Raw genomic sequence first — 13314 nt, 5'->3', positions numbered from 1 at the left:
GTAGAAGCTGCAAGTGATTTTTTGATGTGATACCACAGCTGTGGCCACAGGACTTTTAATAATGGGATCTACTAGGTGAAGTTTTGTGGTTTCTTGGTATCTTTTTTTTATAAATAACTAATAATGAAATAAAAGCACTGCCTTTCCTATCCTTGAGTTTTCTAAGAAAAGTTGAGTTGTAAAAAAACATATGTATGAAACGTTTAGTTAAAAAGTGCTTAATAAAATATCATTGTTCTTATTAGAAATGTTATTCAGTAGGAAAAGGATATCAAATTCAGAGAAAGCTTTAACTTTTTCCAAATGGAATTCCAGTACTTCATGTCCATCTTAAAACACAAACAAACTAAGTATATAATGACTATCAAACCTCAATATTGTTCTACAACTTTGATTACCTCTAATTCTGGATGAAAATTAATTATATTTCTTCTCTATCATTCTCAAAAGTTACATAAGCACAGAGAAACTCTCTTATTAATATAACATTTATAATTCAACTTTTTGGTAAGAAAAAAGTACAAAATATCTGGAACCCCAGAAAAGCAACAATAATAAAACCAGTTAAGAAATTTTTTGTCCCTGTGAAATACTAGATGCCATCATACTATAATGAGTACAGTTTTTAATTAGCCAACTTTACAATATATTGAGTTTTTGTTTGGGAAACTAATGCCACAGGGTAGCAGTAAGTACCTTTTCTCTGCTATAGACAACATAGTAAATGTTTTAGGCCATGTGGATCATATGATGTCTGATGTAGTTATTCAGTTCCACTGCCATAAAGAAACCATATCTGTATTAAACAGACAAGACTGGCATTCATGGTATTCCAATATAATTTTTTATATACAAATAGTTTATTGTTTACATATCTCTGCTATAGGGAAAGCACCTGCAATAAAAAGAAAATTGGGGGTTATTCATATTTAAATGGTGTTTGAAAAACTCAAAAATTGATCCTGCAAAATTATTTGTGTCAAGAACGTTATCTCAGTCAGGCATGGTAATGCACACCTGTAATCCCAGCAACTTGGGAGACTGAGGCAGGAGTATGGTAAGTTTAAGGCCATCCTCAACAACTTAGTGAGGCCCTACACAATTTAGGAAGACCCTATCTCAAAAATTTTAAAAAGTAAAATAAAAAAGAGGGGAGTGTAGCTCAGTGGTAAAACACTCCTGAGTTAAATCACTGGTTTGAAGAAGAAGGAAGAGGAGAAGGAGAAGGAGGAGGAGGAGGAGGAGGAGGAGGAGGAGGAGGAGGAGGAGGAGGAGGAAGAGGAGGAGGGGGAGGAGGAGAAGGAGGAAGAGAAGGAGGAGGAGGAGGGGGAGGAGGGGGAGGAGGAGGAGAAGGAGGAAGAGAAGGAGGAGGAGGAGGAGGAGATGATAAAGATGACCATAGTCAATAAAAGTTTTCCTTAGATGGTGCAGGGAATCTAAAGTTTCAATGTGTTTATGTGCTAATGGTAAACCAACAGTGGATGAAATCAGAGATAAAACAGAAAGGAATTATCAGTTTTTCTTTTTAAACTCAAGTTCATGTACAAAGTGATTTTTATATGGAAGGAATCATTTAGTCTTCTAGGAAAAAATCTTAATGTTTCAATATGGAGAAAGTCAAATGATTTTGATCATAAGCAATTAAATTAGAAAGTTACTACTTGAGTACAATTTGGATAGTAGTTATTCGTTGTTCCATTGTCTGGGGATTTAGTAGAAAGAAATCTGCTTTCTTTTCTATAACAGCGTGAATTTCCACTAATACACTCAAAATGCTTGAAACCACATGGTAAGTAAATAACCAAGAACAGTTGGAGCCTGAGAGGTGGTTAGGGGCTACAGATACACCACTTTGGGGTATTTACCTTGAAGAATTAAAGTCATCTTACTACAATGATACATACATACTTATATTTATAACAGCACAATTCACAATAGTCAAAACTATGGAACTCACCGAGGTATCTAACAGTGTATGAGTGGATAAATAACATGTAGTCTATATACACAATGGTGTATTCAGCCCTAAAGAAAAATAAAATTATGACATTTCCATGAAAATGGATGGAACTAGAGACCATCATGTTTAGTGAAAAAGGTCTAAATCAGAAGGTTATGGGTTGTATGTTTTGTCTCATATGAGGAAGCTAGAATGGAACAAAAAGAAAATAAAGGTATGGATGGATCTCCTAAAAATCAAAAGAAGATCAATAGAAGAAAGGGACCAAGGAGTGGGAGGTAGGGAAGGAAGGGGGAAATGCTGAGGAGTGACATTGGCTAAGTTATATTGTTATATTGTGTGCATATATTGTTACATATAAATATGTAACAATAAATCCCATCAATATGTACAACTCTAATGCACCAATTTAAAAATGTGGGAAAAATAGAAAATAAAGAATTTTTTTTTTTTTTTAAAAAGAAGTGTTAGGGTCTGGAGCCAATATGTAAGGAAAGCACATGGAGTCAAAATTATCTTTGTAATTCTCTCCCAAACAATATGAACTTTTCCTTGTATCGTTGAATAGAAAGCTCCTGATTTTGAAAAATTTGAAGATTAGATAAAACAGCTTTTACGGTCTGTATTATATATATCTTTAGTGCTGAGGATAGATAAATGCTCGTTCCAACAGGCAAACTAAAAGGAACTCAAGAGTAACTGATTCTAACCTCCCATTTTATGATCATCTTGGAATGTCAGCTACAATTCCTAAGACCAGGTAAATTATGTCTTGCCCTTTTTGAACGGAGTGTATGTATTATTAGTTCTTGCCATAAAAATGCTGTGTAACAAACTATTTGAGAACCAGCTACCTTGAAATAATAATCAGTCATCTATGGGTCACCTTGGTGTCAGCTGATCTACTCAGGACTTGGCTGGAGAGGTCCTGATAATGTCAGATAACTTCTCTTATGCATCTGTTGCCAACCAAGTGGTGTAGTAATGCAGGAGACACAGGCTGAGCTCAGGTGAAGAAATTTCTTTTCCTTATGGGCTGGCAGATTGACCAAAGCAAGTCCTTCCCTAAGAGAGCAGCAAGCTAAGTCACACAGGTGGTTTTTCCCTCCTTCTCCTCCTCCTCCTCCTCCTGCTCCTCCTCCTTCTTAAATATGTTTAGTTGTAGATGGACACAATACCTTTATTTATTTATTTGTTTGTTTATTTTTTAATTTATTTATTAGTGGTGCTGAGGATCGAACTCAGTGCCTCATTACATTAGGCAAATGCTCTGCCACTGAACTACAACTCCAGTCCACACAGGTTGTTTTGGAGACTCCTTTTGTTGTTGTTTGTTTGTTTTATTTTGCTTTTTTACATGTGATAGCATTATTCTTTTGGTCAAACAAATCAGATGACTGAGACCACCAGCAGAAAATTACACATTTCCCACAATGGAAGTACCTGAAAAGTTATAGAGCAAAGTATTTGGATACAAAAAAGAGCAAAGCATCAGAACTATTAGTGAAACTGACCACAGTGTGTGTACTTGGATAACTGGCTTGTACTAAAGTGAGACTTCTGAAGCTTTTTAGAAATGGAAAACCTTTATACTTTGTTTTAATAAGCTGTTGCATCATTCTGGCCAAAAGACCCTGCAGAAACAACTTAAGAGGAGAAAAGGTTTATTTTTTCTCATAGTTTCTGAGGTTGAGTCCATAATCAGCTGACTCCATAGCTCTGTGGCCAATAGGCAGAACATCATGGCAGAAGGTCATAGTGGAGAAAATCAAATCAGGACATGGGGTCAAAAAGCAGAGAGAGAGAGAGAGAGAGAGAGAGAGAGAGAGAGAGAGAGAGATTGCTCTGCTTACCAGGGACAAAATATAAACCTAAAAGGCATGCTCTTGTTTACCTTCTTCCTCCAGCCACACCCTGTGTTACCACCCAGTTAATCCACATCAGTGGGTTAATCCACAGAGTATATTACAACTCTCATAATCTAATAATTTCACTTCTGAACACTCTTACATTTCCTCACACATGAGCTTTAGGAGGACACCTCATATCCAATCCATCACACACTTTTAACAATCATCAAGAATCTCAAAGAGAACTTGATGTGTTTAGACCTATTTATATTTAAAGTGTTTGCAATTAAAACAGAATTTTCAAGTGTCTTTATTTTAGAATAACTGCAAGCTTATTACTTACTAACATAACGAATACATTATTGCGCTGGGATTGTGGCTCAGCCGTAGAGCGCTTGCCTAGCACATGCGAGACCCTGGGTTTGATCCTCAGCACCACATAAAAAATGAATAAAATAAAGGTATTGTGTCCAACTACAATTAAAAAATATACAATTCAATATAAAAGATTATATTGTTATAAAAATTAAGTTTTCTAGAACAAACAAGCTAAAAAAAGAGTTCTTGGTGAATTCATTAACATCTGACAAATGACAGCTGACATTTTATACCTGCTTCTTCTCCATTGAATCTTTGTTTTTCTCTTCATGGTGAATTATATAAAATAATTGGTACTCATGCAGATATATTGTTGTGAAAGGCAAAAAGTGGCTTAACAGCCCTTTTAGTAAATTGTGAATTTTCTTTGATATTGCACTAAACCTTGACAAGTGAGAACTTCTTAGGTGTTGCTTTATGGAATGTGAAGAAAAATCACTGAAATCACTAAACTTAATGTACCTTATTATATTAAAATCCAATGATGTATATTAAATATGATTATACTGAATATGTTATATATTGAATCTATACATGATTTGTAACATCAAGCATTGATCATTTGGAAAATATTGGTTCATTGAATTATATATTTTTTCTAAATATTGACATTTAATTATAAACATTTTTAAAATTATACTTTGTGACTAAATTTATCAGATATATCTCAATACTGGGAAATAATCATGCTCAGAGAAGTGGATACCAGTTTTCCACAATTCTAGTTGGTCTAGGAAAGTAATTTTATCACTTGAGTAAAAATACTACAGGCTATTTTCCTTCAAGTGAAACTATACATTTTCAAAAGAATGTCCTTCAGATACCCAGTATGAATCACAAGTGTTTGTCTATCACTTGCTTTTTCATGCAAAACTGGTTCTCCATCCATGAAATTTTAAAGTGACTAGTTAAGCTAACAACTCAACCAATTACACCAGTGCATTCCTTTGTGGTCACCATCCTATTTCTAAATGTGGTCACACATCAAACATTAAAAACATGAGAAACAAGTCACTCTTGTTTAATAAAAATTGATCCTTTTTGTAGCTTTAGTAAGCATAATTTTAGGTGAACGCTCTCTTTCCCCCTAGTGAGTGGTGGGACAAATGCAGTGACTTCTGATACAGTCTGGTGCTAATGCTTTGTGTTCTGCTAAGGTGCCAGATTTTAGATTGTTGGTGCAAATGTCAACCTAGTGAAGAAGAGGGGGGAGAATAGCCTTTGTGAATCAAAGGATGAACCATGACTTATGGCATAAAAATTTGCTAAAAATTTACTTAAAGATATTTGTATTACTGTTTTTAATCATTGCAATAAATTAAGATTTTTTCATGTTCTTTCTTAGGGTTGTTTTGTTGGCTTTGATCTGGCAAATGCAGTTGGAAACGTTGAACTCCACTTACATGACTGGGGAGTCGATTTTGCCTGCTGGTGTTCCTACAAGGTAAAAACAATTTAACATATTTATAGCCTTTTATTTAACATTGATATTAATCTAAAGGAAAAACTGGCTCCATGGGCCAATTTCAAAGATTGAAGTTACTTTGCTCCATTTCTTTCATTACTGTATGGTCTGATTTGGGTTATAAGTAGAATTGTATGAAGAATGATATGATATTTAATTTTAGCACTTCCATCATTACAGAGAACTTATTTCTTTAATTCCTAAGCTGTTATGAAAAAATCAAAAGGTTCTAGAGAAAGAGTCCCACAATTAGAACTTAATTCAAATTGATTAGGATTCTTAGTATTAGTAAGCTGTGAAATTTCTACATATGTAAATATAATCCTTAGGCAATCAGCTTGGTATTTGAAGAAAATTTAATTAATAGGTGAAAATAAAACAAATTTAATATAGGCATTTTAAAATGTGATGCTTTTGTTATTATTTCAATATTCTTGTGGCAAAATAATTTAAATATGGGAGCTTTGAAATTAGACCTCAATGGAACTATCTACTAACTGAGGAAAAATTTGATCAAACTTTTAAAAAGACCAGTTTTGTTATCAACCTAACAATACAAATTTTCATTAGGTTTTCATTTAATAAGATTCCCCAGGATTCTGTTTTATTTCAAAAGTTCAAAAATTTTAAAGTAAAATGTTATATTTTTATTTAAAAACTATGATATTGTTTATTTTAATATATTTAGGTAGATTCATAAAATTTAACTTATTTTCCATCCAGTATTTAAATGCAGGAGCAGGAAGTCTTGCTGGTGTCTTTGTCCATGAAAAGCATGCCCACACAATAAAACCTACGTGAGTACCATCTTCAAATTCTTCTTTGGTGATGAACAAATAAATGCATTTTCATAGTATGAAAAATTTACAGAAATTTCTAAGATGCTATCCAATGGGAATCAGGATTGGACTGCAATTATTTTACTACTCTATTAACATTAAAATGTTTTATCAAAAATAAACGCTTTTGAAAGACTTCAATTGGTTGAACAAGAAATTTAGTCATAAAAGGGAAGCTTCAATGCTAAAATGAGCCACTGCAATTAGCTAGAGCAAATGGTTATATGAAAAAAAGACTGCTTGAATTTGGTTTATCTGATTTTTTTATCTTTACAAATAATTTTTCAGACAACTAGAAATTTTCTTTTATACACTGTCTTTTTGGTATGGCCTGTGCAGTAATCTGGTGTTTCCTCCAAAAGTCACTTTTTCTTCTATGGAAAAAGAGAGGATTCTTGTTTTTCTCTACCTCTAGTTTCCTACCAAACTGCATTAATGGAACCTTGACAAAATTTTATTCTAAGACTCTGAAGACTGATTTTTCCCTTTAATATATAAACTTAAACCTAACCAAAGGACACTAAAAGCCATTAAAAAGGGAATATAGACATCCATGGAACTTGTCATCACTTAATTATTAATTCTCTAGAGGCTTCTATCAAGGTCATTCACTGTAAGACTATGTTCTGATCATAATTATCTTTAGTTAGTCAAGCTTTATGTTTGTGAAAGGAATGTTCAAAATCCTCCCCATTATAAATTGTAAAATGTTTAAATTACAAAGTAATAAATGTTCCACATTGTGTGCTTTCTACACAATGTGGAACATTTACTGCGCTTGCCCTGTGAGTCAGTATTAATGAATTAACCATAGTGGTACTTACCTATCTTTTAAAAAGTTAAAGCATTGTAGGAGATAAGTGGTTGAAGTTGAAGTAAGTTAAATATATGTATGACTTCAACTTTCTCCTTTGTTTCTACCTTCCTTTCAGAAAATACTATACATACTCAAATTTCAACTGTACAGAAATATTCTGTACTCAAGAATCAATATTACATAGACATGACCTCTGGATAAAGAACATTCCCAGTTCAGATCTTAATTTCAGGAACAATTTGCCATGACATCTGTGTAGTCTCTTCTTGGAAGTTTAGTAGATCTGACAGTTAATTAATTATAAAGCAAGATGAGGGACTGGACCGAAGTGCTGGCAGAAGAGAATTCATCTTTTGTGTCAACATGTTTCAGTATATTCATTTTCTTGGACTTGAAAGACATACCCCTAGCAAATCATTGTTTATCTTTAAGCTCAAAAAGGAAATCGAACATGACATAAACAATTACCAAGATATTCTCAGAAAAATGCATTTCTTAAAGAGAAACATAGAAACAAATTAGAACTATGTAACATCTAAAATTTCCCTGTGCTTTTTGTCTAAATTATATGCAATATATAAAATCACTTTCTTACAAAATGATGAGATAAAAGTAAAAGTCTACAAGTCAAAGAACAGATATATAATAGTCATGAATTAAATTGTGATACAAACACATTCTGACTTAAAACTTCAACTATCATCCGGGTTCTGGGGCGCATGACTGTAACCTCAGCGGCTTGTGAGGCTGAGGGAGGATCACAAGTTTAAAGCCAGCGTCAGCAAAGGCAAGGTGCTAGCAATACTGCTGTAAATAAAATTCAAAATAGGACTGGGGATGTGGCTTAGTGGTTGTGTACCCCTGAGTTCAATCCCTGGTACCTCCCCTCCTCCAAAAAATTCAATTATCAAATATAATGATCAAATTATATTTAAGTTATCACATATTATTATCAGCTAAAAGGAAAACAAATTTATGAAGAAATTAATATTTTTTCTATTCTAATTCAGAAAAATTATCTATGCCAGTTAAAGTCTATTTTATATAGCTATATATAAACAGAAGTAAAACCAAAATTTTCACCATTAGTATTTTTCAATACTATATTCTTTTTTAAAAAATATTTCTTAGTTGTAACTAGGTCTTTATTTTATTTATCTATATGTGGTACTGAGAATCAAACCCTGTTCCTCACACTTTAGGTAGGTAAGCACTGTATCACTGAGTCATACCCTCATCCCTTCAATATAAAAATACAGAAACTTCCAGTTTCAAGTATAGTGTAAGAAGAAGACATACAGTCAATTAATAAGTACATGAAAAAATGCTCACCTTCTCTAGCAGTCAGAGAAATGCGAATCAAAACCACCCTAAGATACCATCTCACTCCAGTAAGATTGGCAGCCATTAGGAAGTCAAACAACAATAAGTGCTGGCGAGGATGTGGGGTAAAGGGTACACTTGTACATTGCTGGTGGGACTGCAAAATGGTGCAGCCAATATGGAAAGCAGTATGGAGATTCCTGGGAAAGCTGGGAGTGGAACCACCATTTGACCCAGCTATCGCCCTCCTCGGACTATTCCCTGAGGACCTTAAAAGAGCATGCTATAGGGATACTGCCACATCCATGTTCATAACAGCACAATTCACAATAGCCAGACTGTGGAACTAACCTAGATGCCCTTCAATAGATGAATGGATAAAAAAAAATGTGGCATCTATACACAATGGAGTATTATGCAGCACTAAAAAATGACAAAATCATTGAATTTGCAGGGAAATGGATGGCATTAGAGCAGATTATGCTAAGTGAAGATAGCCAATCCTTAAAAAACAAATGCCAAATGTCTTCTTTAATTTAAGGAGAGCAACTAAGAACTGAACAGAGGGAAAGAGCATGAGGAAAAGATTAACATTAAACTGAGACAAGTGATGGGAGTGAAAGGGAGAGAGAAGGGAAATTGCATGGAAAGGGAAGGACACCCTCATTTTTATACGAAATCACATATACAAGGTTTTGAGGGGAAAGGGGGGGAGGGAGAGAACGGAACAACAACAGATGAGGTAGAGAGGGAAGATAAGCGGGGAGGGGAGGGGGGATAGTAGGGGATAGGAAAGTCAGCAGAATACAACAGTCACTAATATGGCATTATGTAAATATTGTGAATGTGTAACTGATGTGATTCTGCAATTTGTATTTGGGGTAAAAATGGAAGTGCATAACTCATTTGAATCAAATGTATGGAAGATGAAAAATAAATAAATAAATAAATAAATAAATAAATAAATAAATAAATAAAGCATTTCTATCTTTATGATACTGGTACATAGAATTTAAAACAATAGAAAATGCAATCCTATTCACTAGACAGTTTATATACCACAAGATGGTAAATGTAAATCAACCTACTTTTATTTCAGTTAACTCTGATATAAAATGTATGAAATGCAATCATTTAAAATAGCATTGGCCTTTGATTTTATATACAACAGGTACACAGCTACATCAATATTCATAGCAGCACAATTCACAATAGCCAGACTGTGGAACCAACCCAGATGCCCTTCAATAGATAAATGGATAAAAAAAATGTGGCATTTATACACAATGGAATATTACTCAGCACTAAAAAACAACAAAATCATAGCATTTGCAGGGAAATGGATGGCATTAGAACAGATTATGCTAAGTGACACTAGCCAATCCCTAAAAAACTAATACAGCATGTCTTCTTTGATTTAAGGGGGGGCGACTCAAACCAGAGCAGGGAGGAAGAGCATGAGAAGAAGATTACCATTAAATAGGGACAAGAAGTGCATGGGAATGGGAGAAAAAAGGGGAATTGCATGGAAGATGGTAGGAGACCCTCACTGTTATGCAAAATTACATATAAGGTGGTGTGAGGGGGAAGAAAAAAGAGAGAGAGAGAGAGAAACATGTTACAGTAGATTGGGTAGAAAGAGGGGAGGGGAGAGGAGGGGGGATAGGAAGGGCAGCACAATTCAATAGACACTAGTATGGCCCTATGTATAAACGTGGCTGTATAACCAATGTGATCCTGCAATCTGTACACGTGGAAAAATAAGATTAAGATTACGTATCCCATTTGAATCAAATGTATGATATGTCAAGATCATTAATGTTTTGAGCAACTAATAAAAAATTTAAAAATATATTAATTATAAAAGTTTTATATTGCCACCAATACTGATGCTTAATTTGGTCTTCATAACTACCTTCACTAGTCTATATCTCTTTTTGGACATGATTTATTCTCTGATATGAGCATTATGCACAAATATTGAGAACTGTAAAACATATGGGCTAAGTTTTGAGAAGCGCTCATATACAAAGAGAATAAAGAAAATAAAAAGATTTAGCAGATAAAGAAAAAAGTAAAATAAAATAGCATTATGTTATTAGCAATGAGGATATAATATGCATTGGTATCATCAAATATAAGAACTTCCATATTTTGAAGATTCTAATTGTAAAAGATTATAATTTTGCATTTCAGAGTCATAGAATATTTTTATTAACTCAAATCTTAAATTTTAAATGAGCTTTTTATATTCTTAGTATTCTTTTCTTATTTTATATAATATAAAACATTCTCTTGAGTTAACATCTCAAAATTTCATTGTGGAATTTAATAATATGGCTATAAATCATTTTTTCATTTAAAAATGAATTAAATGAAAAACGGAAACATAATGTATTTCTGGAGTTAAATATCTCTGCTATCTTTAAATATTTTTGATGTATCCTTTGAACCAGACTATGATGAGTGAAAACATACAGACTCAATTGAATAAATGAGTCTTTTTAAAAGATAGTCTTACATAATGAGTAAAGACACATTCTTCTATCAAAACTGTTATACCCTGTAGCAGGTTTGTGAATGTGATATTTGACAGTGTTAAAACAAAACTCTCTAGAATGTCATATTGATTGATATCTCAGCATGATCATTTTAAGAAATGAGTGATGAAAAAATTGATTCTCTAATTCTGGCTTCATACCTCAAGAGAACTTGTGTGAATTACTTGAGTATTTACATGTATTGATGAAATAAATATCAAATATTTCAATTTGAGAAAGAAGCAGGTCTTTTTTTTAAAAGTCATGTCAATTATGCTGAAAATATGTATCACAGTAGGTAATTCAACACCTTTAATTAATTTGATTTTGAAATAATCAGATGTAAGCATCACATGAAAAAAAGAATTTTAAAAACTGACTTTCCTATGCAAATTTCTTCACAATTTTAGTACAACAATGAGGACCAAAGTTTGGTGCATATTTTAGTCTCCATTCTTAAGCCAGGGGACATTTAGATTATTTTTGCGTTTCTGATATCCCAGAAAAGATGTCTTATCTTTTTTCCTTCAATGTCAACTCAATCTGTGAACTTAAGTTCTTTTTGTTTCATAAATTACTGACATGAAATTCCTTCTCCCTGGAAATATCTAACATTTAGAATTAAGAGATCTAGGGCCCGAATATGCAACCCCATCACAAACTAAGCTAAAGAATAAGAAGTGAGCCTTTGACAAGGTGAATGAATATTCCTTTGGCTTTCCTGTGATTCCCCATCCCAAAAGGATCTTTAGGTGTTTTTGTTTATTTGTAATTTACTTTCTTATAATCTATTTTCTTTCTAATGACTTCTTTTGCAGAAATTCCCTATTTTCAACATTGATAAAAATCCTCTATCTCATCCTAGTGATAGAAAACGATGTTGTTGGACCCAACATGGCTGCCGGCAAGGAGGCAGCACTTTCAATGCCTCTGCAGGAACGGGAGCAGAGAGGACCATTAATTCACCTGCATACAGCCTGCTGAGGGACTTCTAGCAAAATTCCGCTGAAAGGAGACCTGCCGGGAATTAGTAAGTCTATTAGAGGGGTCACTTTGTCCCAGACGAGTGAATCTCAGCGAGTGAAACTCAGCAGAAACTCACGGCCAACGCCGAACTCCTGCTGCCGCCCACACTTTGCAGCGTACTTACAAACGGCCACAGCCTGCTTGGGCCCCAGCCGGCCTAGCGCAGAGGCGGTTCGGCGCTGCAAACGACCACCCCCTCCGATCACCCCCTCCCCCCCCCCCCCCCCCGCCGGCTCGGAGCTGTGAACAACGACCCCCACCCCCCACCCCTGCCCCGCCGCGCTCATGTAAACAGCTCCCACTGGGGCGCGGTCCCGCCGGCTCAGCCGAAAAACCGCTGCTCACACATTGCAGTGAGCATATGGAAGGCTGGGTCCTGCCTTCCCAGCTCTGTGAGCCGCCTTTGGCGGTTCAGCACTGGAAACAACCACCCCAACCCCCAACCTCGTGTGGACAGTCCCCGCCTGCCGGGCGCTGCTAAAGGCCCCGCCCGCCCGGCTCTTGCACGGGGGAATCAGGAGTGGCGCGTGACCCGCGGCGCGGAATTCCGGCTACCGCTATCACCAGTGCTGACAACTGAGGTCTCTTGCACCAGCTTCCAGGGGCGTGGCTACCAGAGGGCAAGCAAATTCGCTGGGGGTTCTCAACCCCAAGCTCTACAAACTTAGGGTCCAAGGGAATGGCAAACAGGGAGAATGTGCCCAGGCGTTCTTGAAAACAGGGCTCACAGGAACAGCAGACTTGGTGTGTAGCCAATATTGTGGTGAGCTTCACCGGTGCACTCAGGATTAGAGACCCGCCCAGTCCAGGAGGAAGAGCTGATGCACAGCAATTGGCTCCCGCCTACTGAGAGGAGAAGCGTGGCCCGGTGGGCACAGCTCCACCTACTGGAAGAATAGTGAATCGAACTCTAAGACTGCATTTTTTTTTTTTCTTTTCTCTGGACTCCTGTTTTATTCACACTATGGATGATCTCTCTCATACCAGAATTGTAGTTAACAATCTGAATTGATGAGTCTAAAAGACTGCATGTATTAAAAATTTTTTTTTTTTGGTTTTGTTTTGTTTTTGTTGTTGTTTTCCCCAAATTTTTATTAATTCATTTTATCTTATTTT

At 35.3% G+C, this 13314-nt stretch overlaps 1 pseudogene; it reads left to right on the top strand.

Moving 5' to 3' along the window:
- Positions 1 to 6454, top strand: part of LOC143410764 (kynureninase-like) — a 195965-nt pseudogene extending 189511 nt beyond the window's left edge.
- Positions 6455 to 13314: the final 6860 nt, after the last annotated feature.

The sequence above is a fragment of the Callospermophilus lateralis genome, chromosome 11 (assembly GCF_048772815.1).
Source record: "Callospermophilus lateralis isolate mCalLat2 chromosome 11, mCalLat2.hap1, whole genome shotgun sequence".
Classification (NCBI taxonomy): Eukaryota; Metazoa; Chordata; class Mammalia; order Rodentia; family Sciuridae; genus Callospermophilus; species Callospermophilus lateralis.
The sequence above is the reverse complement of the archived record's forward strand: the minus strand, read 5'-3'. Positions and strand labels throughout refer to the sequence as shown.